Source organism: Dysidea avara, chromosome 2 (genome assembly GCF_963678975.1).
Source record: "Dysidea avara chromosome 2, odDysAvar1.4, whole genome shotgun sequence".
Classification (NCBI taxonomy): Eukaryota; Metazoa; Porifera; class Demospongiae; order Dictyoceratida; family Dysideidae; genus Dysidea; species Dysidea avara.
Window position 1 is genome coordinate 36,645,262 of NC_089273.1, and position 22,591 is coordinate 36,667,852.

Sequence of the window (22,591 nt, forward strand, 5' to 3'; positions counted from 1 at the left end):
TCCATATACTAAGCTATGCTGATGCTCACTACTGAATAAATTTCAAGTCAATAGCCTTTTACAATCTCATGTTATGAGTCATCAAAGCTGGTAGATGGAATGTGTGTGGAAGACCTTTTTTGGCAAATCCGGTCATGTTATTATACTGTTATAAGAAAGTTTTAGTGGTTCAAACCAAGTGCATTTTTATATTATAAACTGTGAGTGTTGACACTTTATAGTACAAGTGTAAGGAAAAATTAGAAATTTTACTTTTAAGTAGGAACCACAAAAAGCAATGAAACAGGAGGTCATCTACACCTCCAGCTACATTTGTTGACATCTTGGCCTGTCAATACAGTATAGCTATGACTAAAGTAGGGATTAATCCATGCATAAACAGCTAAAAGGGTGCGGTGGAAAGAATGGTGCCAATAGATTAACCACACAGTCGAATGCTTGTCTAATTATCAATTACGGAAATGTGAAGTCACCATTCTTCCTCTTTTCCAGCTATACTCCACTCATTATAAAGCATTACAAGCAAAGAACAGTATGAGAGGCACCTCTACAATCAATCCAGTCACACTATGGAAAATAAAGCAACCATGCCACGAGTTACCACTAATCAACACTAACATGGTAGTACAGAATGAATGGAACACAGATGAGGACATGTAGGTCTATTGTGCATGCATTTTAGCTGCTGCAGTTGGTGAAAAGGCACATCTCGGGCTAAAAAATGTTGAACAATCAATAAAAAAAGCTAGCAGTATTATATCCATAGTTGAGTTATACTTGGCTGGAGTCGTCAGTCAGTCAGTCAGTCAGTCAGTCAGTCAGTCAGGATAGATAAAATTCGATTATTAACGGATAACCAATAACTACTGCCATGCTGTTATGAAGGGAAAATGAGGTTGGTTTTTGGATGATATTCTTTGTCAAGACTCCATGATCCCTACTATACAGTACTGCTGTGAAAATAGGGCATGTGGGCACAAAAATTTGGCTACTTTTTCAAAACTCTCTTGAGTCTATTTTAAATTTTTATGTTATTATGCTATTACTATGGTCATGCACTTTTCAGCAATTATTATTTAAATATCTAACTTTTTATAACAAAATAACACAATGCAAATATTCCATTTCAGGACTACATGAGATTTTTAACCTGTTAAGTGATGGGGTGTAGTTTGTGTCCCACATTCCCAGGCCCTGTCAAAAACATAGCTATGTAAAATATAGCTCTGTAAATACTGTTTTGCTAAACTCATCCATAAATATATATATAAATGATGTAATGATGATGTATTCTAAGGGCAAGATACACATAGAACCACCCTAGTAATGCATACATACAAAATAACCTAAGAGTACAGCTTCACTGTTTCAAAGATTACTATACCTTTAAATCACATTATGTGTTGATCAGGATGTACAGGTGGGCTTGAAAATATTCTTCATTGTTTGATGTCACTTCAGTCTTAAATGCATTTTTTGCCAGCTACAACAGCTATAGTACACACATTGTAGACCTAAAGTACTTTTGTCCTCCTTTGCATCCAATTTCTGTATCCACAATTGCATGTAAGTATTGATTGGTGGTGACTCGTGGCATGGTTTCAGTGCTTTATTTTCCATAATGTGACTGAATTGATTGTAGAGGCACTTCTTGTACTGTTATTCACCTGTAAAGCTTTACAATGGATGGAACATAGCTGAAATAAAGGAGGAACACTCAGTGATTCATAATTGGGGCACACATTCATGCAGTCAGTTGATTAATATATCTGGAACCATTCTTTTCTTTGATGCATTATACAAAGGTAATGAATTATGTTACTGCAAATTAAACAAACAAGTGTAAATAATAGAAATTTTACGTTTAGGTAGGGATTACATCTGCAACTATACTAGTTGACATTAAATCCTTATATATCAATTGTGACTGGGCCTGCGAAAACAGGGCATGTGGGCACAAACTACATCCGGTCATGCTACAGGCCATATCTCAGTGCTGGAACAGAGTATTTTCATTCTGTACATGATAAAGCCAATTACATGCTTACTAAGAGCTGAAAATTGCATTGCCATAGCATAATGGCGTAAAACATTATGGTGATGGAAGTTTGAAAAAGTAGGCAAAATCATGTACCCACATTCCCTATTATCGCAGGCCCAGTCACAATTTAGCATAGGCAATCAAAGGCACTGCTCAGGATTCAACTCACATGGATGTGTATTTCTACCCACCACATTTCAGCCATTGAGTAGACCATGGAACAACATAAAGAAACCAATCACGGAGATTTAAATACAGGTAGGTGAGTAACATGATGTTTATATACAAAATGCCCTGATTCACTGTTCCAAAAAATACTCTACCTTAACATGACTTCTACAGCACTAGCTGTCACATAAACAGACAGGTTGTGTGGGTGGTTATGGATCAAGTTGCACTGCAAAGGAAGTGGTTCAGACCACTTTAGTCGTTCAGACCAAGTATTATTTAATATCTTGCTGAATTCTACTGTACTAGCTGTCACATAAACAGATTACCTGTTAATTAGATAACAGGTAGTTATGGACCAAGTTGCATTGCAAAGAAAATATTTTTTACTGTTATAAGAAATTTTTAGTGGTTGATGCCAAGTCGTTGAAGTGCAAATTATAGAGATCTAAATTCAAAAGAGCAATGAAACAAGGTATTATAATACTAGTTGACATTGCCGCTTAGTAGTGACCGGGCCTGTGAAAATAGGGCACGTGGGCACATAAAATTGCCTACACTTTCAAACTTTGTTGTGTCATAACTTTGTATTCCATACTCTGTAGCCATGCAATTTTCAGCACATATTAAACATTTAGTTGGCATTACAATACAAGTTACAGAATGAAAATATTTTATCCCAGTACTGAGATATGACATGTTATGTGACAAGGTGTAGTTTGTGCCCACCTGCCCTATTTTTTGCAGGCCCGGTCACACATACAGTATATCATTTTCAGTAATCAAGTTGATGTGTCATGGTTTGATAGTACAAGGAACTGGCATTTACTTGTGATCTATGTGTGCAGATATAAGGCTGTTTGGCTAGTGGTATTATACTATTCATTTTTTTTCAATATATTTTTGCTGAGATGACAGTGTCAGCCAAGGCTGTTTTTCGGCTGTGCTTTGAAATACATGTATACAATAATTTATTGTCCCGGTTTAACAACTGGGTGGCTGGAGCAATGGAAAATATAATACCTATTCTAATTGCAGCTCTATTTACATTGTACAGTATTATTATTATTATCAATTTTAGTCAAATGACAAGGGTTGCACAAAAGGCTGAGCCTACAAACATGCTCCCCAAAAGGACAAAACAGTACAAGATACAAGGACAATACACAAATACAAAAACAACAAATAAAACAGTACAATAACAGATAAATACAAAGCAATATTTAGTTTTAAAAGAAAGTGCCGGAGGGCAACATGGAATAGTTTGGGGTAAGTTATCTGTAAGATATTGGAAGGTACATTGTTCCAAAGGAAAGGTGAGTTGATGAAAAAGGAAAACCGATAAGCATTGATGGTGGATATAGAGGTGTCTATGGCTGATGGATTTGAATGTCTATTAACTGCAGAGAAATACTGTGAAGAAGAAATTGCTGATTGGTGAATTATACAATAAGATTTAAGAAATCCTTTTACAAAGTTTCTGCATTCCAGACAATTATGCAATGTAAAATAAAGTTAATAAATCACAGTAGTTTTTGGCAAATATTTGGACCATATAGTTAATAATAAGTCCACAAAGTGGGTCTGATCACATGATGTGACATACAGGTACCAGTTGTCTTATTTACTATAGTACATCAGTTAGTAACTCAAACAGGTTATGATGTCAGACTAGTAAATACTATTGACTAAATATGTTATAGATACTGTCAACTTTAATAGGAATTACTGATATGATTACAAGACAGTGATACTCACCATAAACATAATTATTAGACACAACGGTATCTTGCAGTATTCAGTTTACTGTAAATTCTGATTAACTGTAAGATGTACACAATTTAAGTTTATTGTTAAACTGAGATACTGACTACCAAAAACAATTGAATTGCAATGGCCTGAATTCATGGCTTCATGCAACCGCAGATTCAAAGTAATTGTGGATTATGGACCAGTGGGCCACTTTTATAAGTTTGCTACTGCACTGTCATGTAACTCAGATTTTATGATTTAATTAATTAATCAGATTGTGTAGATGGTGACAGATCAAGGTGCATTACAAAGGATAGCGTTGGTATAGCTATTGTAGTACTGTTGCTGTACAACAGGAACTTTTGACAGAAAGAACAATTGGCAAATCTAAACCATGTCTCAATACAATGTTGATGAAAATTAAAAAAAATCATAGAATTAAACACTTAGCTACTTTTAAAGGTGCTTATGGTCATTTACAGTAACTGATTCCTAATAAAATTCATAAACTTTTTCTTTAGTCAAAATTTTGTGTTGTACAATATAGTATAAGTAGTGGTTGAGATTTTATGGTATATTTCACAGCCTTAAAGGTAATAGCTCTATAGGTAAATGTCCTTTTGATAAACTCTTCAATTTGATCTCAGGGCACTGCTGATGAGTGGCCTAAAGTTAGTTGGTGACACTTACTTGTACATGCAAAAAGTCTGATTAAAGTTTCACAATTGCAATCATACATTGCTTTAAATCAGATTGTGTATTCCTAAAGGTGGTGATAAATCAACAAAGGGCAGAGTGGTTTAGGCCTTTTTTATTTCATAACAGTGAAGATAAAAAATAGTTCACAGTAGCTGGTACATTAATGCCTTTTTGCAAAACTCATCCATATCATCTCAGAGTACTGCTAAAGAAGAGCCTCAAGTTACCATGTTTATATGCAAACCATCCAGAAAATGTAAGAGCACAGTTTCACTGTTCCAACTACCTCAACATGGCTTCTACAGCAGTGTCTAGCTGTAACATAAACAAATTATGTGTTAATTACTTAATCAAGTTGTGTAGGTACATACTGCATAGTTATGGATCCAGTTGCATTGCAAAGGAGAGTGTTAATGGTTATATTTATGTGAACGGATTTGCGAAAAGGGGTCTTCCACACACATCCAATTCTAAACACATAACTTAGTGATAAAGAAATCTAATCCAAAACAGCCAAGCTGTAAAAAAAGTGTGCGGCCCTCAGAAAGGCTATGGTGAAAAAAGATGTGAAATCCAAGGTGGCGGCCAAGAAATGGCTGTGATGGTAGGTTAATGGTAAAAATTTTAATAATGACAATTCAGGTAAATTTTGTGAAGCGGCACAAAAATTCACCTGAATTGTCGTTATTAAAATTTTTACCATTAACCTACCATCACAGCCATTTCTTGGCCGCCACCTTGGATTTCACATCTTTTTTCACCATAGCCTTTCTGAGGGCCGCACACTTTTTTTACAGCTTGGCTGTTTTGGATTAGATTTCATTTCTTTTTGTATTTGTATACCTCAAAGCCGGCCTATGGCCAGCTTTGGGACTTTTTTAACCAATGTTTTTTTTTCTTTACTACAAGAAGAAGAAAAGATGAAGTAGATGTACTTTAAATATTTTATCAGTAAATGTACAAATTATATATATATAATACATATGTGACCGGATTTGCGAAAAGGGGCCTTCCACGCATCCAATTTGCCAACTTTGACAATTGATAACTTCAGATTGGAAAGAGCTATTGTCTTGAAATTTGGGCAGTGGTGATTTCTTTGCAGCTGAACTCTCTACAAGGTAATTTCTTCTAGCTGATCTCTCTACAGGGAGATTTGTTTGTAGCTGAACTATCTACAAGGTAATTTCTTCTAGCTGATCTCTCTACAGGGAGATTTGTTTGTAGCTGAACTATCTACAAGGTAACTTCTTCTAGCTGATCTCTCTACAGGGTGATTTGTTCGTAGCTGAATTCTGTACAGGTGATTTGTTTGCAGCTGAGCTCTTTACAAAATGGTTTCTTTGTAGCTGAACTCTCTACAAAGCAACTTCTTCTAACTGATCTTTCTACAGGGTGATTTGTTTGTAGCTGAACTATCTACAAGGTAATTTCTTCTAGCTGATCTCTCTACAAGGTGATTTGTTTGTAGCTGAATTCTGTACAGGTGATGTGTTTGCAGCTGAGCTCTTTACAGAATGGTTTCTTTGTAGCTGAACTCTCTACAAGGTAACTTTTCTAGCTGATGTCTCTACAAGGTGACTAGTTTGTAGCTGAACTCTCTACATGGTGGTTTCTTTGTAACTGAACTTTCTACAAGGTGACTTCTTCTAGCTGATCTTTCAATAGGGTGATTTGTTTGTAGCTTCACTCTCTACAAGGTAACTTCTTCTAGCTGATCTCTCTACAGTTGATTTTTTAAAGCTGAACTTTCTAAATGATGGTTTCTTTGTAGCTGAACTCTCTACAAGTTAACTTCTTCTAGCTGATCTCTCTACAGGGTGATTTGTTTGTAGCTGAATTCTGTACAGGTGATTTTTTTGCAGCTGAGCTCTTTACAGAATGGTTTCTTTGTAGCTGAACTCTCTAAAAGGTAACTTCTTCTAACTGATCTTTCTATAGGGCAATTTGTTTCTGGCAGAATTTTTTACAGGGTGATTTCTTTGCAGCTGAACTCTCTACATGGTGGTTTCTTTGTAGCCGAACTCTCTACAAGGTAATTTCTTCTAGCCGATCTCTCTACAGGGAGATTTGTTTGTAGCTGAACTATCTACAAGGTAACTTCTTCTAGCTGATCTCTCTACAGGGTGATTTGTTCGTAGCTGAATTCTGTACAGGTGATTTGTTTGCAGCTGAGCTCTTTACAAAATGGTTTCTTTGTAGCTGAACTCTCTACAAGGTAACTTCTTCTAACTGATCTTTCTACAGGGCAATTTGTTTGTAGCAGAATTTTATACAGGGTGATTTCTTTGCAGCTGAACTCTCTACATGGTGGTTTCTTTGTATCTGAACTCTCTAAAAGGTAACTTCTTCTAGCTGATCTCTCTACAGGGTGATTTGTTTGTAGCTGAACGATCTACAAGGTAACTTCTTCTAGCTGATCTATCTACAGGGTGGTTTCTTTGTAGCTGAACTCTCTACAAGGTAACTTCTTCTAGCTGATCTCTCTACAGGGTGATTTGTTTGTAGCTGAACGATCTACAAGGTAACTTCTTCTAGCTGATCTCTCTACAGGGTGGTTTCTTTGTAGCTGAACTCTCTAAAAGGTAACTTCTTCTAACTGATCTTTCTACAGGGCAATTTGTTTGTGGCTGCATTTTCTAAAGGGTGATTTCTTTGCAGCTGAACTCTCTACATGGTGGTTTCTTTGTACATATACATATCAAAAATTACCTGCTTCCATGTCACATCATATATTAGTCCACAGACATTATTCCAGTAATAACCATCAAGTGTGGTATGTGTACACAAGTAACACAATAACATGATCAAGGATAATCATTGCCGTGTTACAAGACAATGTAACATTATTTTATTATTGTTCTGCTAATAATAGTTTACATCTGTCACTCCTTAAAAATGTATGTGTACTTATTCTTGTTCAATAACTTGTAAGTTCTCAGAATTGTTATTTTATCACCCTTCAACATTTTAACATCATTCACATTCATGTACAAGATAACCAGTAGTGTGGATACACTGACATTCTGAATCATAAACTACCAAATCAAAATCAATAGTGTCCAGTATATGTATGCGTATTGGAGATGAGGGATAGTAGTAAATAATAGACGTAAAAACATTTGGACAATTCCCTGGTTATAGATATACAGCCTAGAATAAATTTGGATCACCACATACAGGTCTGTGAAGTTATATGCAGTGGAAAAAAAAGCATTCTACTGGTGTATTATAAAAGGTTAAACATATAAACCTTAGTTTGTAGTTGAAACATTTAGTTAAACCTTTGCAACACCTTTCTCAATCCATTTCACTAGCAGACATACTGTAGGATATTGCAGCAATGCACAGTGTAACCTTATGTTTTAGGACTGCTGGCATAAATTTTAACAATTAAGGATCTCCAACTTTGTGAATATAGCTAACTCCAGAATAATAGCATGTTTACAAAAAAATTAGATATGGACTGGAATAGTGGAAGGGACATAGCTCTTCTGAATTAGATGAATTAAGCCTCCTATCTTACTGATGTTATGTTTGCAGGAGTGTGTGGGCTGAAAATTTTAAAAAAGATCATTATAATCTAATGAAATGCTCAAAATACTCTAATAGAGAAGTCATCGTTTCATCTTACAGAAATCTTCTGAAAAGTAAAGGAATTGAATGCTGATTAGACATTACCAGTGTGTGTATTACACAGGTACCAAGAAAACACCTGTCCATTTTAAATTTACACATTCACAACTTGCTACTGCATATATAAACACTGTGGCCTGTCACAGTTTGCTTATTAACTATAATAATAATTCAACATTCTCCTAATATCTCACCTAAAAGCATGTAGCTGTATGCTTCATTATAGACACATACTCATGATGAGAAGTGCCATTACATGCAATGCACACATTAAAATGTGTCTGTATTCATTCACATAATTGCCTGCATCCTTGTCATATCATCATGTTGATCATTAATCAACAGACATTATTCCAGTAATAACCATCAAGTGTGGTATGTGTACACAAGTAACACAATAACATGATCAAGGATAATCATTGCCATGTTACAAGATACTGTAACATTATTTTATTATTGTTCTGTTATAGTTTACATGTGTCACTCCTTAAAATGGATGTGTACTAATTCTTGTTCAATACCTTGTAAGCTCTCAGAATTGTTATTTTATCACCCTTCAACATTTTAACACATTGCACATTTATACACAAGATAGTTACTAGTGTGGATACACTGACTTTCTAAATTATAAACTGCCAAAATCTAAATCAGCTGCAATAGTGTACAATGCACATATATGTATTGGTGGTAAATAACAGGTGTAAAATTCCTTTAGACTGAATCCTGATGATTGATATACATCCTAGACTAACCTCACACATGTCAGTGAGGTTGCCTGCAGTGTTAATTTAGAAAAAGCATTATACTGGTGCTTCAGAAGGTTAAATACCTATTTAAATAAACTTCAGAAGTAGGCCTACTATAAGATGGAGGCTATAATGGCAGGCAGGCAGGCAGGCAGGCAGGCAGGCAGGCAGGCAGGCAGGCAGGCAGGCAGGCAGGCAGGCAGGCAGGCAGGCAGGCAGGCAGGCAGGCAGGCAGGCAGGCAGGCAGGCAGGCAGGCAGGCAGGCAGGCAGGCAGGCAGGCAGGCAGGCAGGCAGGCAGGCAGGCAGGCAGGCAGGCAGGCAGGCAGGCAGGCAGGCAGGCAGGCAGGCAGGCAGGCAGGCAGGCAGGCAGGCAGGCAGGCAGGCAGGCAGGCAGGCAGGCAGGCAGGCAGGCAGGCAGGCAGGCAGGCAGGCAGGCAGGCAGGCAGGCAGGCAGGCAGGCAGGCAGGCAGGCAGGCAGGCAGGCAGGCAGGCAGGCAGTAGAAAATTTCATTGAATGATTTTCTTTTAAAATTTGTAACAATCTATTGGAAGCCTTTAGGATCATACTGAAGGCACTTTTTAGCTTGGATATACCAAACCTATACTGCCAAGGTACCAGGATGGAGTTTTGAAGCTGGTTTTTGGGTGAAATTTTTGCATAGGAAAACCCAAATCTTCATTATCCCTAATATACGGTACATAAAATGTTCAAAATACTCTAATAGAGTGATCATCATTTCACCTTAAAAAGATCTGCTGAAAAGTGAAGGGATCGAATGCTGACATTACCAGTGTGTTTATTATACAGGCACCAAGAAAACACCTGTCCATTTTAAATTTACACATTCACAACTCAGTAATCCCTAAATAGATTAATCTACTACATATATAACACTGTGGCTTTTCACAATTCGCTGATATGATTAACATGATGCTTCAACATTCTCCTAATATCTCACCTAAAAACATGTAGTTGTATGCTTCATTACAGATTGTAATGACACATACTCATGATGAGAAGTGCTATTCAATGCGTACGATAAAATGTTTCTGTATTCATTCATATAATTGCCTGCATCCTTGTCATAATTATATTATCATGTTGATCATAATCCACAGACATTATTCCAGTATTAACCATCAAATGTGGTATGCATACACAAGTAACACAATAACACGATCAAGGATAAACATTGCTGTGTTACAAGTTACTACTGTGACATTAATTTATCACTGTTGTGTTATAGTTTACATCTGCCACTCCTTAAAAATGGATGTATACTAATTCTTGTTCAATAGCTTGTAAGTTATCACAATTGTTATTTTATAACCCTTCAACAATTTAACATTCACATTCATGTACAAGATAACCGCTAGTGTGGATACACTGACATTCTGAATCATAAACTGCCAAATCAAAATCATTAGTGTGCAGTATATTATATTTGCATATTGGAGATGAGGGGAAGTTGTAAATAATAGATGTAAAAAGCCTTTGGATAATTCTGGTTATTGATATACAGCCTAAACTAAAAATAGATCACCTCATACAGGTTTGTGAAATTGCATGCAGTAAAGGAAAAAGCATTCTACTGGTTATAAACCTTAGTTTGTAGTAGTTGAAACATTTAGTTAAACCTTTACAATACCTTTCTCAATGTATTTCATTAGCAAACCTACTGTAGGATATTGCAACAATGCACAGTGCAACCTTTGGTTTTAGGCCTGCACCTAATATGCTGGCATAATTTTTAACAATTGTGGGTCTCCTCCAATTTTGTGAATATAACTAACTCCAGAATTATAGCTTGTTTACAAAACAATTAGGAACTGACTGGAATAGTGGAAGGGATGTAGCTCTTCTGAATTAGCTGAAAGGATGAATTAAACCTCCTATCTTGTTGATGTTATGTTTGTAGGAGTGTGTGGGCTGAAGAATGTTTAAAAAAAATATTTGTTTAAAATACTCTAATAGAGTAGTCATCATTTCTTACAATAATCTTCTGAAAAGTGAAGGATTCGAATGCTGATTAGACATTACCAGCGTGTGATTATACAGGTACCAAGAGAACATCTGTCCATTTTAAATTTACACTTTTACAACTTGCTACTGCATATATAAACACTGTGGCCTGTCACAGTTTGCATATTAAATATAATAATGCTTCAACATTCTCCTAATATCTTACCTAAATGCATGTAGCTGTATGCTTCGTAACAGACCATAGTGATGCATACTCATTATGCGAAGTACCATACATGCAATGAGTACATTAAAATGTGTCTGTATTCATTCACATAATTGCCTGCACCCTTGTCATATCATCATGTTGATCATTAACCCACTAACATTATTCCAGTAATAACCATCAAGCGTGATATGTGTACACAAGTAACACAATAACATGATCAAGGATAATCATTGCAGTGTTATAAGATACCGTAACATTATTTTACTATTGTAGTTTACATCTGTCACTGCTTAAAAGTTGATGTGTACTAATTCTTGTTAATAACTTGTAAGTTCTCAGAATTATTTTTATTACCCTTCAACATTTTAACACATTACACATTCATAGACAAGACAGCCACTAGTGTGGATACAATGAATCAAGTTGTGAATGCAAAGCAATTTGGCAGACAAAAGTTTAGCAGTTCAGTCTAATATATTATGAGCAATATACTGAATAGCTATTTGGAAAATAAAAGTTGAAGAATTTCCTTGATTCGTCAAAGTTTCATGTCTTAATGAGAAATGATAGCAAAATGAAATTTTACCATGTAACTTACCTTACCAAAGGATGTTTATAGCGTTAAAGAATTTGTGTGGTGAACTAAAAAATGTTAATGCATATATTCATAAAACATGAAACTTATGATTACCACAAGACTACACCAATATGCTACACTTCTATTAGGTAACTTGCATGACAGTTATGCTACTCAGGTGGTTATAATACTTTTTTAAAGATGTGTCTCTGCCAGCCACTGGTACTTTAAAATGCCAATGATCTAAAAACAATTTAAGATGTTGAGATCCCTGAACAGTTATCCAAATAGCTACACACATATCCTTCTCAATCTCAATCTGAATTTACACTACCACTATGGTGGTGGGGCAATGGGATTTATACATGGTTGAATTGACAGATTGTCTTCACACTCACTACTCACTAAGCATGCCATCAGATTTGGGTATATATTCATATGTGTTAGCCATACAGTTGTCCTAAATGTCAGTTATACACTGTGTGCAAGTACATTGATTATTCATTAATAAGATGACACAGAATTCAATGCAAAATTGCTTAGCATTTACATCAAACTCTGACACATACCATCAAACTAGGGGAATTGGTAACTCCAAAAAAATAAAACACAAGCTCACACAATCAGCAGCTCTGTGCTGTAAGCCAATGCGAGATGTCTGATGTCACTGCAAATCGGATGAGGCTGCCAATAATCGAGCAAAAATCAGATGAACACAATGTGAGAAAACACTCTTAACAAGTCTCTCCTTATAGTCATTTTGGCTCCCTTTCATGCTGTCAACTGGCGGGGCGCACTACACAGGGACCCTCAACAACACTTGACTGTGGCTATAAGCATGATACGTGTGCACTTATACAAATTAATATTTGGCATAATGTACACAATATTATTTTATGGAAAAAAGTATTGTGTGAAAATTTTCTGTCCACCAAAAAATTGCTGGACCTGGACAATTTTTGGGCACACTTGTTATTTTTACAAAATTGGAGAGAATTTGTTCCATGGACACAGTACGTTCAAGTTGAGCTAAATCCTAAAAAACAGCTAAAAAAGAAAAGTGGATTTTTTTCTACAAGAGAAATAACATTTCAACCAACCAGCTGTAGATGATTAGTGATGACAGTAAAAGTGTCAATAGCACACACCTGCAGTTTGGAACCATTACTAGGCTCCGGCCTATTATGCCCAAAATTTTAACAATTATGCTTTTGAGCATTGCTCAAAAATTAAGCCTATTATGCTCAAAATTATGCTTTCAAAGTCAAGATTATGCTCTAGAACTGACTGTTTTATTAGAGTATATCAGCCTTTCCTGAGTGCTGTATTAGAGTAAGTGACTGCTCTATTAGAGTATCTCGATCTTATTTTTGCAAAGTGTGAATAACCAACAAAGAAAAAGTTTAATAAGTTATATTACGTGTTTGTAAACATAAAATGCACTAATCAAGACACACGGTAGTGTGTCGTGCGGCCCAAGAAGCCGGCGTGCCACCAGTGAGTATATTAACAGGAAGAAAGAAAACGCAATTTTCACACCTATGTAGCTCTGTGATCCCTTATCCGATTGGAACCAAATTTGCTAGAGAGGTGCCGGCCAGCAAGGGGAGTCTACACACCAAATATGAAGAAAATCGCTCCAGCCATTTCCGAGATACGAGCGAACACAATTTCGTTTTAATTTCTTCGTTTTTTTTCTTCTTCTACTTCTTCATTTCGCACACTTCGCAAACTCCGCCATAAAACATGGATTCGTGCTCGGATCGGACTGAAATTTGGCACGCTTAAAGGGCTCATTAAGGCGGATCTCTGTACCAACTTTGGTAGGAATCCTATGAACATTCACGGAGTTATGACTGATTATTTGCGTAAAATAAGGTCGAAGGTCTATCACGCCTACAGGTTAAACTCCTTTGAGGAATCAGTTGAAAAGTGCTATGTAGATGGAGCCACCATCGTAGGAGTGCCTTTTTGTGGTTTGAAAGGAATTGGGATAAAGACCACGGAGATATGACACAAAACCCAACCTGTGTCAAAATTACGTGATCAATTTTTATGAATAAAAATACTATTAGTTTTCGTGTCTACCAGGCAAACCGCTTAGAGCAATGAGCTGAAAATCAGTGTGTAGCTGGAATAATCATCATAGATAGTCCTTGCAGTAGTACAGAAGAATCGGATTACAAACCACTGAGTTATGATTCGAAAGGCAACTGCAGGGGCGGATCCAGGGGGGGTGGCTTTGGGGGCTGAAGCCCCCCCCTTTCATATTTAGGCTTTACTTGATCAATATGCTGAGTATTATAATGAAACTTTGTCTTAACATAATTATATGATCACTAATAATACAAATACTCATAAAATTACCTTATAAACATATTTCCAAGGTATTACCAGATCAGCATTGGAGGTGTACAAGATCGAGATACTCTAATAGAGCAGTCAGCTAACTACTCTAATAGAACATTCACTGGAAACATGTAGTTGGTTCTGTTATGGATTTTTTCCAAATCTGCCACTGCCAGCACCAGTACATACAATGAAGTGCATTGGTCTGTTTAAAGTCCTTCTTTCATCTACTAGTGTAGTTAATATGTATGGCAATACCATAGGCGGCGGAAAGAGGGGGGGCTAGGGGGCTAAAGCCCCCCCTCGGTCTGCTGAGGGGGGGCTTAGCAATGATATCACACCGAAATTATCTTTCTTGGAGTGGGGCTGAAAACCGTGATAAAGATCGAGATACTCTAATAGAGCAGTCACTCTAATAAAGTAGTCAGTGTGTAGCGAGCTATGTAAGGATTTTTATGTAGTTTATCAGCTAGAAATGGTAGCTGGTGAGGTGGAAAGCTCTTGTCAGTTGGTTGTGACCGTTTTTTTTTTTTTGGTCTCACCTTACCAAACTATAGAAATAAGTCTGGGTCCCCCCCTCATATTAACTACCTCCTCCGCCGCTGGGCAATACTTAATTCAAGTGCACAATTTCCATTGAAAATGCTCTCAGATTCAATCTTGTATTGTTCAAATTTCAAAATTTTCCACTTTCAACATTCTTAATAATTCTAACATGCACCTACTCAGTATTCTGCAATTGTGAGAGGGGTGCATCATGTACTTGGTTGTCTGTACCTACCAAACTTTTCCATTAGCAAAATGCTTTAGAGAGCCATACCTATAATCTAAAGGCAGTATATAAAATATCTACAGGCAGAAAATATTATGAATTTTATGTGGAAATGTCTCCAATTGCAGTATTTTAGCATCTATTTTCCAAAATTTTCCTGGGGGGGCATGCCCCCAGACCCCCCTCTACCCAACCTTGAGTTAGCCCCCCCCCCCCCCCTCCCCCCACCCCTTTTACAAATCTTAGATCCGCCCCTGAACTAAGTGTAGCAAATGCGAGATCGAGATACTATAATAGAACAGTCACCCTAATAGAGCATTCAGCTACGTTTATAACTTACTCCATTACAGAATTATAGTACATTCTGTATGGAATTCAGCTACAAATAGCTAATCTGATAGACAATTCAGCTACATGCAAGTCACCCAGTAGAGAGTTCATCTAGAAACAAGTCACCCTGTATCAGCTAGAAGAAGTCACCTTGTAGAGAGTTCAGCTACAAAGAAACCACCATGTAGAGAGTCCAGCTGCAAACAAATCGCCCTGTAGAGAATTCAGCTACAAACAAATCACCCTGTGGAAAGATCAGCTAAAAGAAGTCACCCTGTAGAGAGTTCATCTAGAAACAAGTTACCCTGTATCAGCTAGAAGAAGTCACCTTGTAGAGAGTTCAGCTACAAAGAAACCATCATGTAGAGAGTCCAGCTGCAAACAAATCGCCCTGTAGAGAATTCAGCTACAAACAAATCACCCTGTGGAAAGATCAGCTAGAAGAAGTTACCTTGTAGAGAGTTCAGCTACAAAGAATTTACCATGTAGAGAGTTAAGCTGCAAACAAATCACCCAGTAGAAAGTTTAGCTATGAACAGATCACCCTGTTGAGAGTTCAGTTAGAAACAAGTCATCCTGTAGAGAGATCAGCTAGAAACAAGTCACCTTGTAGAGAGTTCAGCTAGAAGAAGTCACATTGTAGAGAGTTCAGCTACAAAGAAACTACCATGTAGAGAATTCAGCTACAAACAAATCACCTGTAGAAAGTTCAGCTATGAACAGATCATCCTGTAGAGAGATCAGCTAGAAACAAGTCACCCTGTAGAGAGTTCAGCTAGAAGAAATTACCTTGTAGAGAGTTCAGCTACAAAGAAACCACCATGTAGAGAGTTCAGCTGCAAACAAATTACCCAGTTGAAAGTTCAGCTATGAACAGATCACCCTGTTGAGAGTTCAGTTAGAAACAAGTCATCCTGTAGAGAGATCACCTAGAAGTATCACCTTGTAGAGAGTTCAGCTACAAACAAATCACCTGTAGAGAGTTCAGCTACAAACAAATCACCCTGTAGAGAGATCAGCTAGAAGAAGTCACCTAGTAGAGAGTTCAGCTATAAAGAAACCACCCTGTAGAGAACTCAGCTACAAACAAATCGCCCTGTAGAAAGATCAGCTAGAAGAAGTTACCTTGTAGGGATTTCAGCTACAAACAAATCACCCTGTAGAGAGTTCAGCTAAAAAGAAATCATCATGTAGAGAGTTCAGCTCCAAACAAATCATCTTGTAGAGAGTTCAGCTATGAAAAGATCACGCTGTAGAGAGTTCAGCTAGAAGAAGTCACCTTTTAGAGAGTTCAGCTACAAAGCAACCACCATGTAGAGAGTTCAGCTGCAAACACATCACCCTGTAGAGAATTCAGCTACAAACAAATCGCCCTGTAGAGAGACCAGCTAGAAACAAGTCACCCTATAGACAGATCAGCTAGAAGAAGTTACCTTGTAGAGAGTTCAGCTGCAAACAAATCACCCTGTAGAGAATTCAACTACAAACTGATAACCCTGCAGAGAGTTCAGCTAGAGTCAAGTCACCCTGTAGAGAGAATCCCGTAAAGAGTTCATCTATGTACAAGCAGATCACCCTGTAGAGAGTTCAGCTACATTTCAAGTCACCCAGTAGAGAGGTCAGCTGTAAATTATCCTGTGGCGATTAATTGACATGTAATAAATATATGCTCTCTTTTTATATTATGAACTCTTGATATATGCATTATATATATATAATTTGTACATTTACTGATAAAATCAGAATGAGTTAAAGTATTTATAAAATCTGCTTCATCCTTTTCTTTTTCCTGTGGTAAAGAAAAATATATAGGTTAAAAAGCCCCAAAGCTGGCCATAGGCCGGCTTTGGGGTATACAAATACAAAAAGAAGTGAAATCTAATCAAAAACAGCCAAGCTGTAAAAAAAGCAGTGCGGCCCTTGAAAAGGCTATGGTGAAAAAAGATGTGAAATCCTAGGTGGCGGCCAAGAAATGGCTGTGATAGTAGGTTAATGGTAAAAATTTTAATAACGACAATTCAGGTGAATTTTGTGCCAATTGACTAAGCGGCACCAAATTCACCTGAAGTGTTGCTATTAAAATTTTTACCATTAACCTACCATCACAGTCATTTTTTGGCCGCCACCTTGGATTTCACATCTTTTATCACCATAGCCTTTTCAAGGGCCGTGCTCCTTTTTTACAGCTTGGCTGTTTTTGATTAGATAATACTATTGGCAGTGATTGTTTTCTTTCTTTCAGATGCGTGCATTGCGCATTTTAATTAAATTTTCAAATATGGTCCCTATCATGCTGGCATTATGCTTGATGCTTTTGGTCACCTATTATGCTTTAAATTATGCCGGCATAATCGGCTGGTGCCTAACCATTACTAGTTAGGTCATAATGAACCATGTATTTTATGTCTTCCCAACATGAAATGTATCTAATCAAAAACAGCCAAGCTGTAAAAAAAGGTGCGGCCCCCAAAGAGGCCATGGTGAAAAAAGATATGAAATCCAAGGTGGCGGCCAAGAAATGGCTGTGATGGTAGGTTAATGGTTACATTTTAATAACAACAATTCAGGTGAATTTGGTGCCAAGACCAAGCGGCACAAAATTCACCTGAATTGTCGTTATTAAAATGTAACCATTAACCTACCATCACAGCCATTTCTTGGCCGCCACCTTGGATTTCATATCTTTTTTCACCATGGCCTTTTTGGGGGCCGCACCTTTTTTTACAGCTTGGCTGTTTTTGATTAGATATCACTTCTTTTTGTATTTGTATACTGCAAAGCCGGCCTATGGCTGGCTTTGGGGCTTTTTTAACCCATGTGTTTTTATCTTTACTACAGGAAGAAGAAAAGAACTTAAAGAAGAATTTTAGTACTTCAATTATTTTTTATTTTATTAGTAATTATACAAATTATATATTACATGCCCATTATTCCCTACAGGATATTTTTTGCAGCTGATCTCTCTACTGGGTGACTTGAAATGTAGCTGAACTATATACAGGATGGTTTCTTTTTAGCTGAACTCTCTACAAGGTAACCTCTTCTAGCTGGTCTCTCTACAGGGTATTTTGTTTCTAGCTGAACTCTCTACAGGTGATTTGTTTGCAGCTAAACTCTCTACATGGTGGTGTTTTTGTAGCCAAACTCTCTACATGATGGTTTCTTTGTAGCTGAACTCTCTATAAGGTGACTTCGTCTAGCTGAACTCTCTACAGGGTGATTTTTTGTAGCTGAACTCTCTGCAGGGTGATTTGTTTGCAGCTGAACTCTCTACATGATGGTTTCTTTGTAACTGAACTCTCTACAAGGTGACTTCGTCCAGCTGATCTCTCTACGGGGTGATTTGTTTCTAGCTGAACTCTCTACAGGTGATTCGTTTGCAGCTAAACTCTCTACATGGTGGTTTCTTTGTAGCTGAACTCCCTACATGATGGTTTCTTTATAGCTGAACTCTCTACAAGGTAACTTCTTCTCTACAGGGTGATTTGTTGTAGTTGAATTCTCTACAAGGTGGTTTGTATGAGGCTGAACTCTCTACATGGCGGTTTCTTTGTAGCTGAACTCTCTACAGAGTGATTTGTTTGCAGCTGAACTCTCTACATGATGACTTCTTCTAGCTGATCTTTCTACAGGGTGAATTGTTGTAGCTGAACTATCTACAAGGTAACTTCTTCTAGCTGATCTCTATACAGGGTAATTTGTTTGTAGTTGAATTCTGTGCAGGTGGTTTCTTTATAGCTGAACTCTGTACATGATGGTTTCTTTGTAGCCGAACTCTTTACAAGGTGACTTCTTCTAGCTGAACTTTCTATGGGGTAATTTCTTTGTAGCTGAACTCTCTATATGATGGTTTCTTTGTAACTGAACTCTCTACAAGGTAACTTCTTCTAGCTGATCTTTCTACTGGGTGATTTGTTTGCAGCTGAACTCTTTACAAGTTGATTTGTGTGTAGCCGATCTTTCTACTGGTTGATTTGTTTGTAGCCGATCTCTCTACAGGGTAATTTGTTTGTAGCTAACTCTGTACAAGGTGCTTTTTTGTAGGTGATCTCACTGCAGGTTGATTTGTTTGTAGCTGAACTCACTAAAGGGTGGTTTGCTTGTAGCTGAACTCCTTACAATGTGTCTAGTTTCTAGCTGATCTCTCTACAGGGTGATTTGTTTGTAGCTGAACTCTCTATAAGGTGATTTGTTTGCAGCTGAACTCTCTACATGGTGGTTTCTTTGTTGCTGAACTCTCTACAGGGTGTTTTGCTTGTAGCTACTCTCTACAGGGTGATTTGTTTCTAGCTTATCTCTCTACAGGTTGATTTGTGTGTAACTGATCTCTCTACAAGCTGATTTGTTTGTAGCTGAATTATCTGCAAAGTGTTTTGTTTGTAGCTGACCTCTCTTCAGGGTGATTTGTTTCTAGCTGATCTCTCTACAGGGTGATTTTTTTGTAGTTGACCTCTCTTCAGGGTGATTTGTTTCTAGCTGATATCTCTACAGGGTGATTTTTTGTAGCTGACCTCTCTTCAGGGTGATTTGTTTCTAGCTGATCGCTCTACAGGTTGGTTTGTTTGTAGCTGAACTCTCTACACGGTGATTTGCGTGACAACATATTGGTGTTATTTTTCGTGAATAATCGCTCATAACTCTTTGCCTGTTTATCTTATTCCAGCCAATATTGGTACCGAGATGCGCCCTTATACCCCCCTTCTGTGTGCCAAATTTCAAGGCAATCGGATACGGCGTTCGAGTTTCATAGCAGTTTTTGTAAGTGTGCGACAAGAAAAAGAAGAAGAAAAAACGAAGAAACTGAGCCAATTTTTGAAGTCGCATATCTCGGGAACGCGAGAAGCGATTTCGCTCAAATTTGGAATGTGGAGTACTGCAGTTGGAGGGCATATCCACAGCAAAAATCGTCTTGTTTCATCAAGGAAGCACAGAGCTACGGAGGTGCGAAAATTGCGTTTTCTTTCTTCCTGTCAATATACTCACGGGTGTTACGCGCCGGCTTCTTGGGCCGCACGACACACTACCGTGTGTCTTGATATTAACCTGAAATTTTCGCCATCCACTAAGCAACGGTGATGCTCACTACTAAATAAATTTCAAGTCAATAGCCTTTTACAATCTCACGTTATGAGTCGTCAAAAGTGGTAGATGAGATGTGTGTGGAAGGCCTTTTTTGCAAATCCGGTCACGTTATTAAACTGTTATAAGAAATTTTTAGTGGTTCAGACCAAGTGCATTTTTATATTATAAATTGTGAGTGTTGACACTTTATAGTGCAAGTGTAAGGAAAAATTAGAAATTTTAATTTAAGGAGGAACCACAAAAAGCAATGAAACAGGAGGTCATCTACACCTCCAGCTACTTTTGTTGACATTTTGGCCTATCAATCAAGACACACGGTAGTGTGTCGTGCGGCCCAAGAAGCCGGCGCGCCACACCCGTGAGTATATTGACAGGAAGAACGAAAACGTCATTTTCACACCTTTGTATCTCGGTAATCACTTATCTGATTGGAACCAAATTTGCTACACAGTTGCCCGCCAGCCAAGGGAGTGTACATTCCAAATTTGAAGGAAATCGCTACAGCCATTTCCGAGATACGAGCTGCCAAAGTTTCGTTTTTTTTCTTCGTTTATTTTTCTTCTTCGTCTTTTCGCACACTTGCAAAAATTGCTATAACAAGCAAACGCGTACTCCGATCGCCTTGAAATTTGGCACACAGAAAGGGAGTCCAACTGCGAATCCTAGTACAAATTTGGTACAAATCCGATGAATGGTTCAGGAGTTATGACCGATTATTCGCGTAAAACAAGATCGATTTGTTGTCACGCCTACAGGGTAAACCGCTTCATGGAATGAGTTGAAAATTGCTATGTAGATGGAGTAACCATCGTAGGAGTGCCTTTTGGTGGTTTGAAAGGAATCTAGATAAAGACCACGGAGATATGACACAAAACCCAACCTGTGTCACAATTACACGATCGATTTTTATGAATAAAAAAGTTTTAGTTTTCACGCCTACTAGGCAAACCGCTTAGAGCAATGAGCTGAAAATCGGTGTATAGCTGGAATAATCTTCATAGAAAGTCCTTGCAGTAGTACAGAAGAATCGGATTACAAACCACTGAGTTATGATTCGAAAGCCAACTCCGTGTAGCAAATGCGAGATCGAGATACTCTAATAGAACAGTCACCCTAATAGAGCATTCGGCTAGTTTATTTATTCCATTATAGAATTTTATTACATCACAAGTTATTCTGTAGGGAGTTCAGCTGCAAACAGTTAATCTTATAGACAGTTCAGCAAGAAGACAGTCACCATGTGGAGAGTTAAGCAAATATATCACTATAGAGATTAAGAACATTACAAGTCACACTGAAGAAAGTTCAGCTATAAACAAGTCATGCACTGTGTAGAGAATTCAGCTACAATTAAGTCACTCTCTAGAGAATTCAGTTATATACACAGAATTCAGCTACACACAAGTCACTGTGGAGAGAGTTCAGCTACAAACAAATTACCCTTTAGAGTGATCAGCTACAAACAAAACACTTTGCAGGGTGTTCAGCTGCAACAAATCAACCTTTAGAGCGATCAGCAATGAACAAATCAACACAAATCTACCTGTAGAGAGATAAGCTAGAAACAAATTACACTGTAGAGAGTTCAGCTACAAAAAAATCACCCTGTAGAGACATCAGCTAGAAACTAGACACAATGTAAGGAGTTCAGCTACAAGCAAATCACCCTATAGAGAGTTCAGCTACAAACAAACCAACCTGTAGAGCGATCAGCTAGAAACAAATTACCCTGAAGAGAGGTCAACTACAAAAAATCACCCTGTAGAGATATCAGCTAGAAACAAATCACCCTGAAGATAGGTCAGCTACAAAAAATCACCTTGTAGAGAAATCAAGTACAAACAAAACACTTTGCAGAGAGTTCAGCTACAAACAAATCAACCTTTAGAGCAATCAGCAACAAACAAATCAACCTGTAGAGAGATAAGCTAGAAACAAATCACCCTGTAGAGAGTTCAGCTAAAACAAATCAATCTGCAGAGAGATCAGCTATGTACAAATCACCTTATAGATAGTTCAGCTACAAACAAATTACCTTGTAGAGAGATCAGCTACAAACAAATCACCCTGTAGAGAGATCAGCTACAAACTAGACACAAAGTAAGGAGTTCAACTACAAACAAATCACCCTGTAGAGAGATCAGCTACAAACTAGACACAAAGTAAGGAGTTCAGCTACAAGCAAGTTACACTGTAGAGAGTTCATCTACAAGCACATCATCCTGCAGAGCAATCAGCTAGAAACA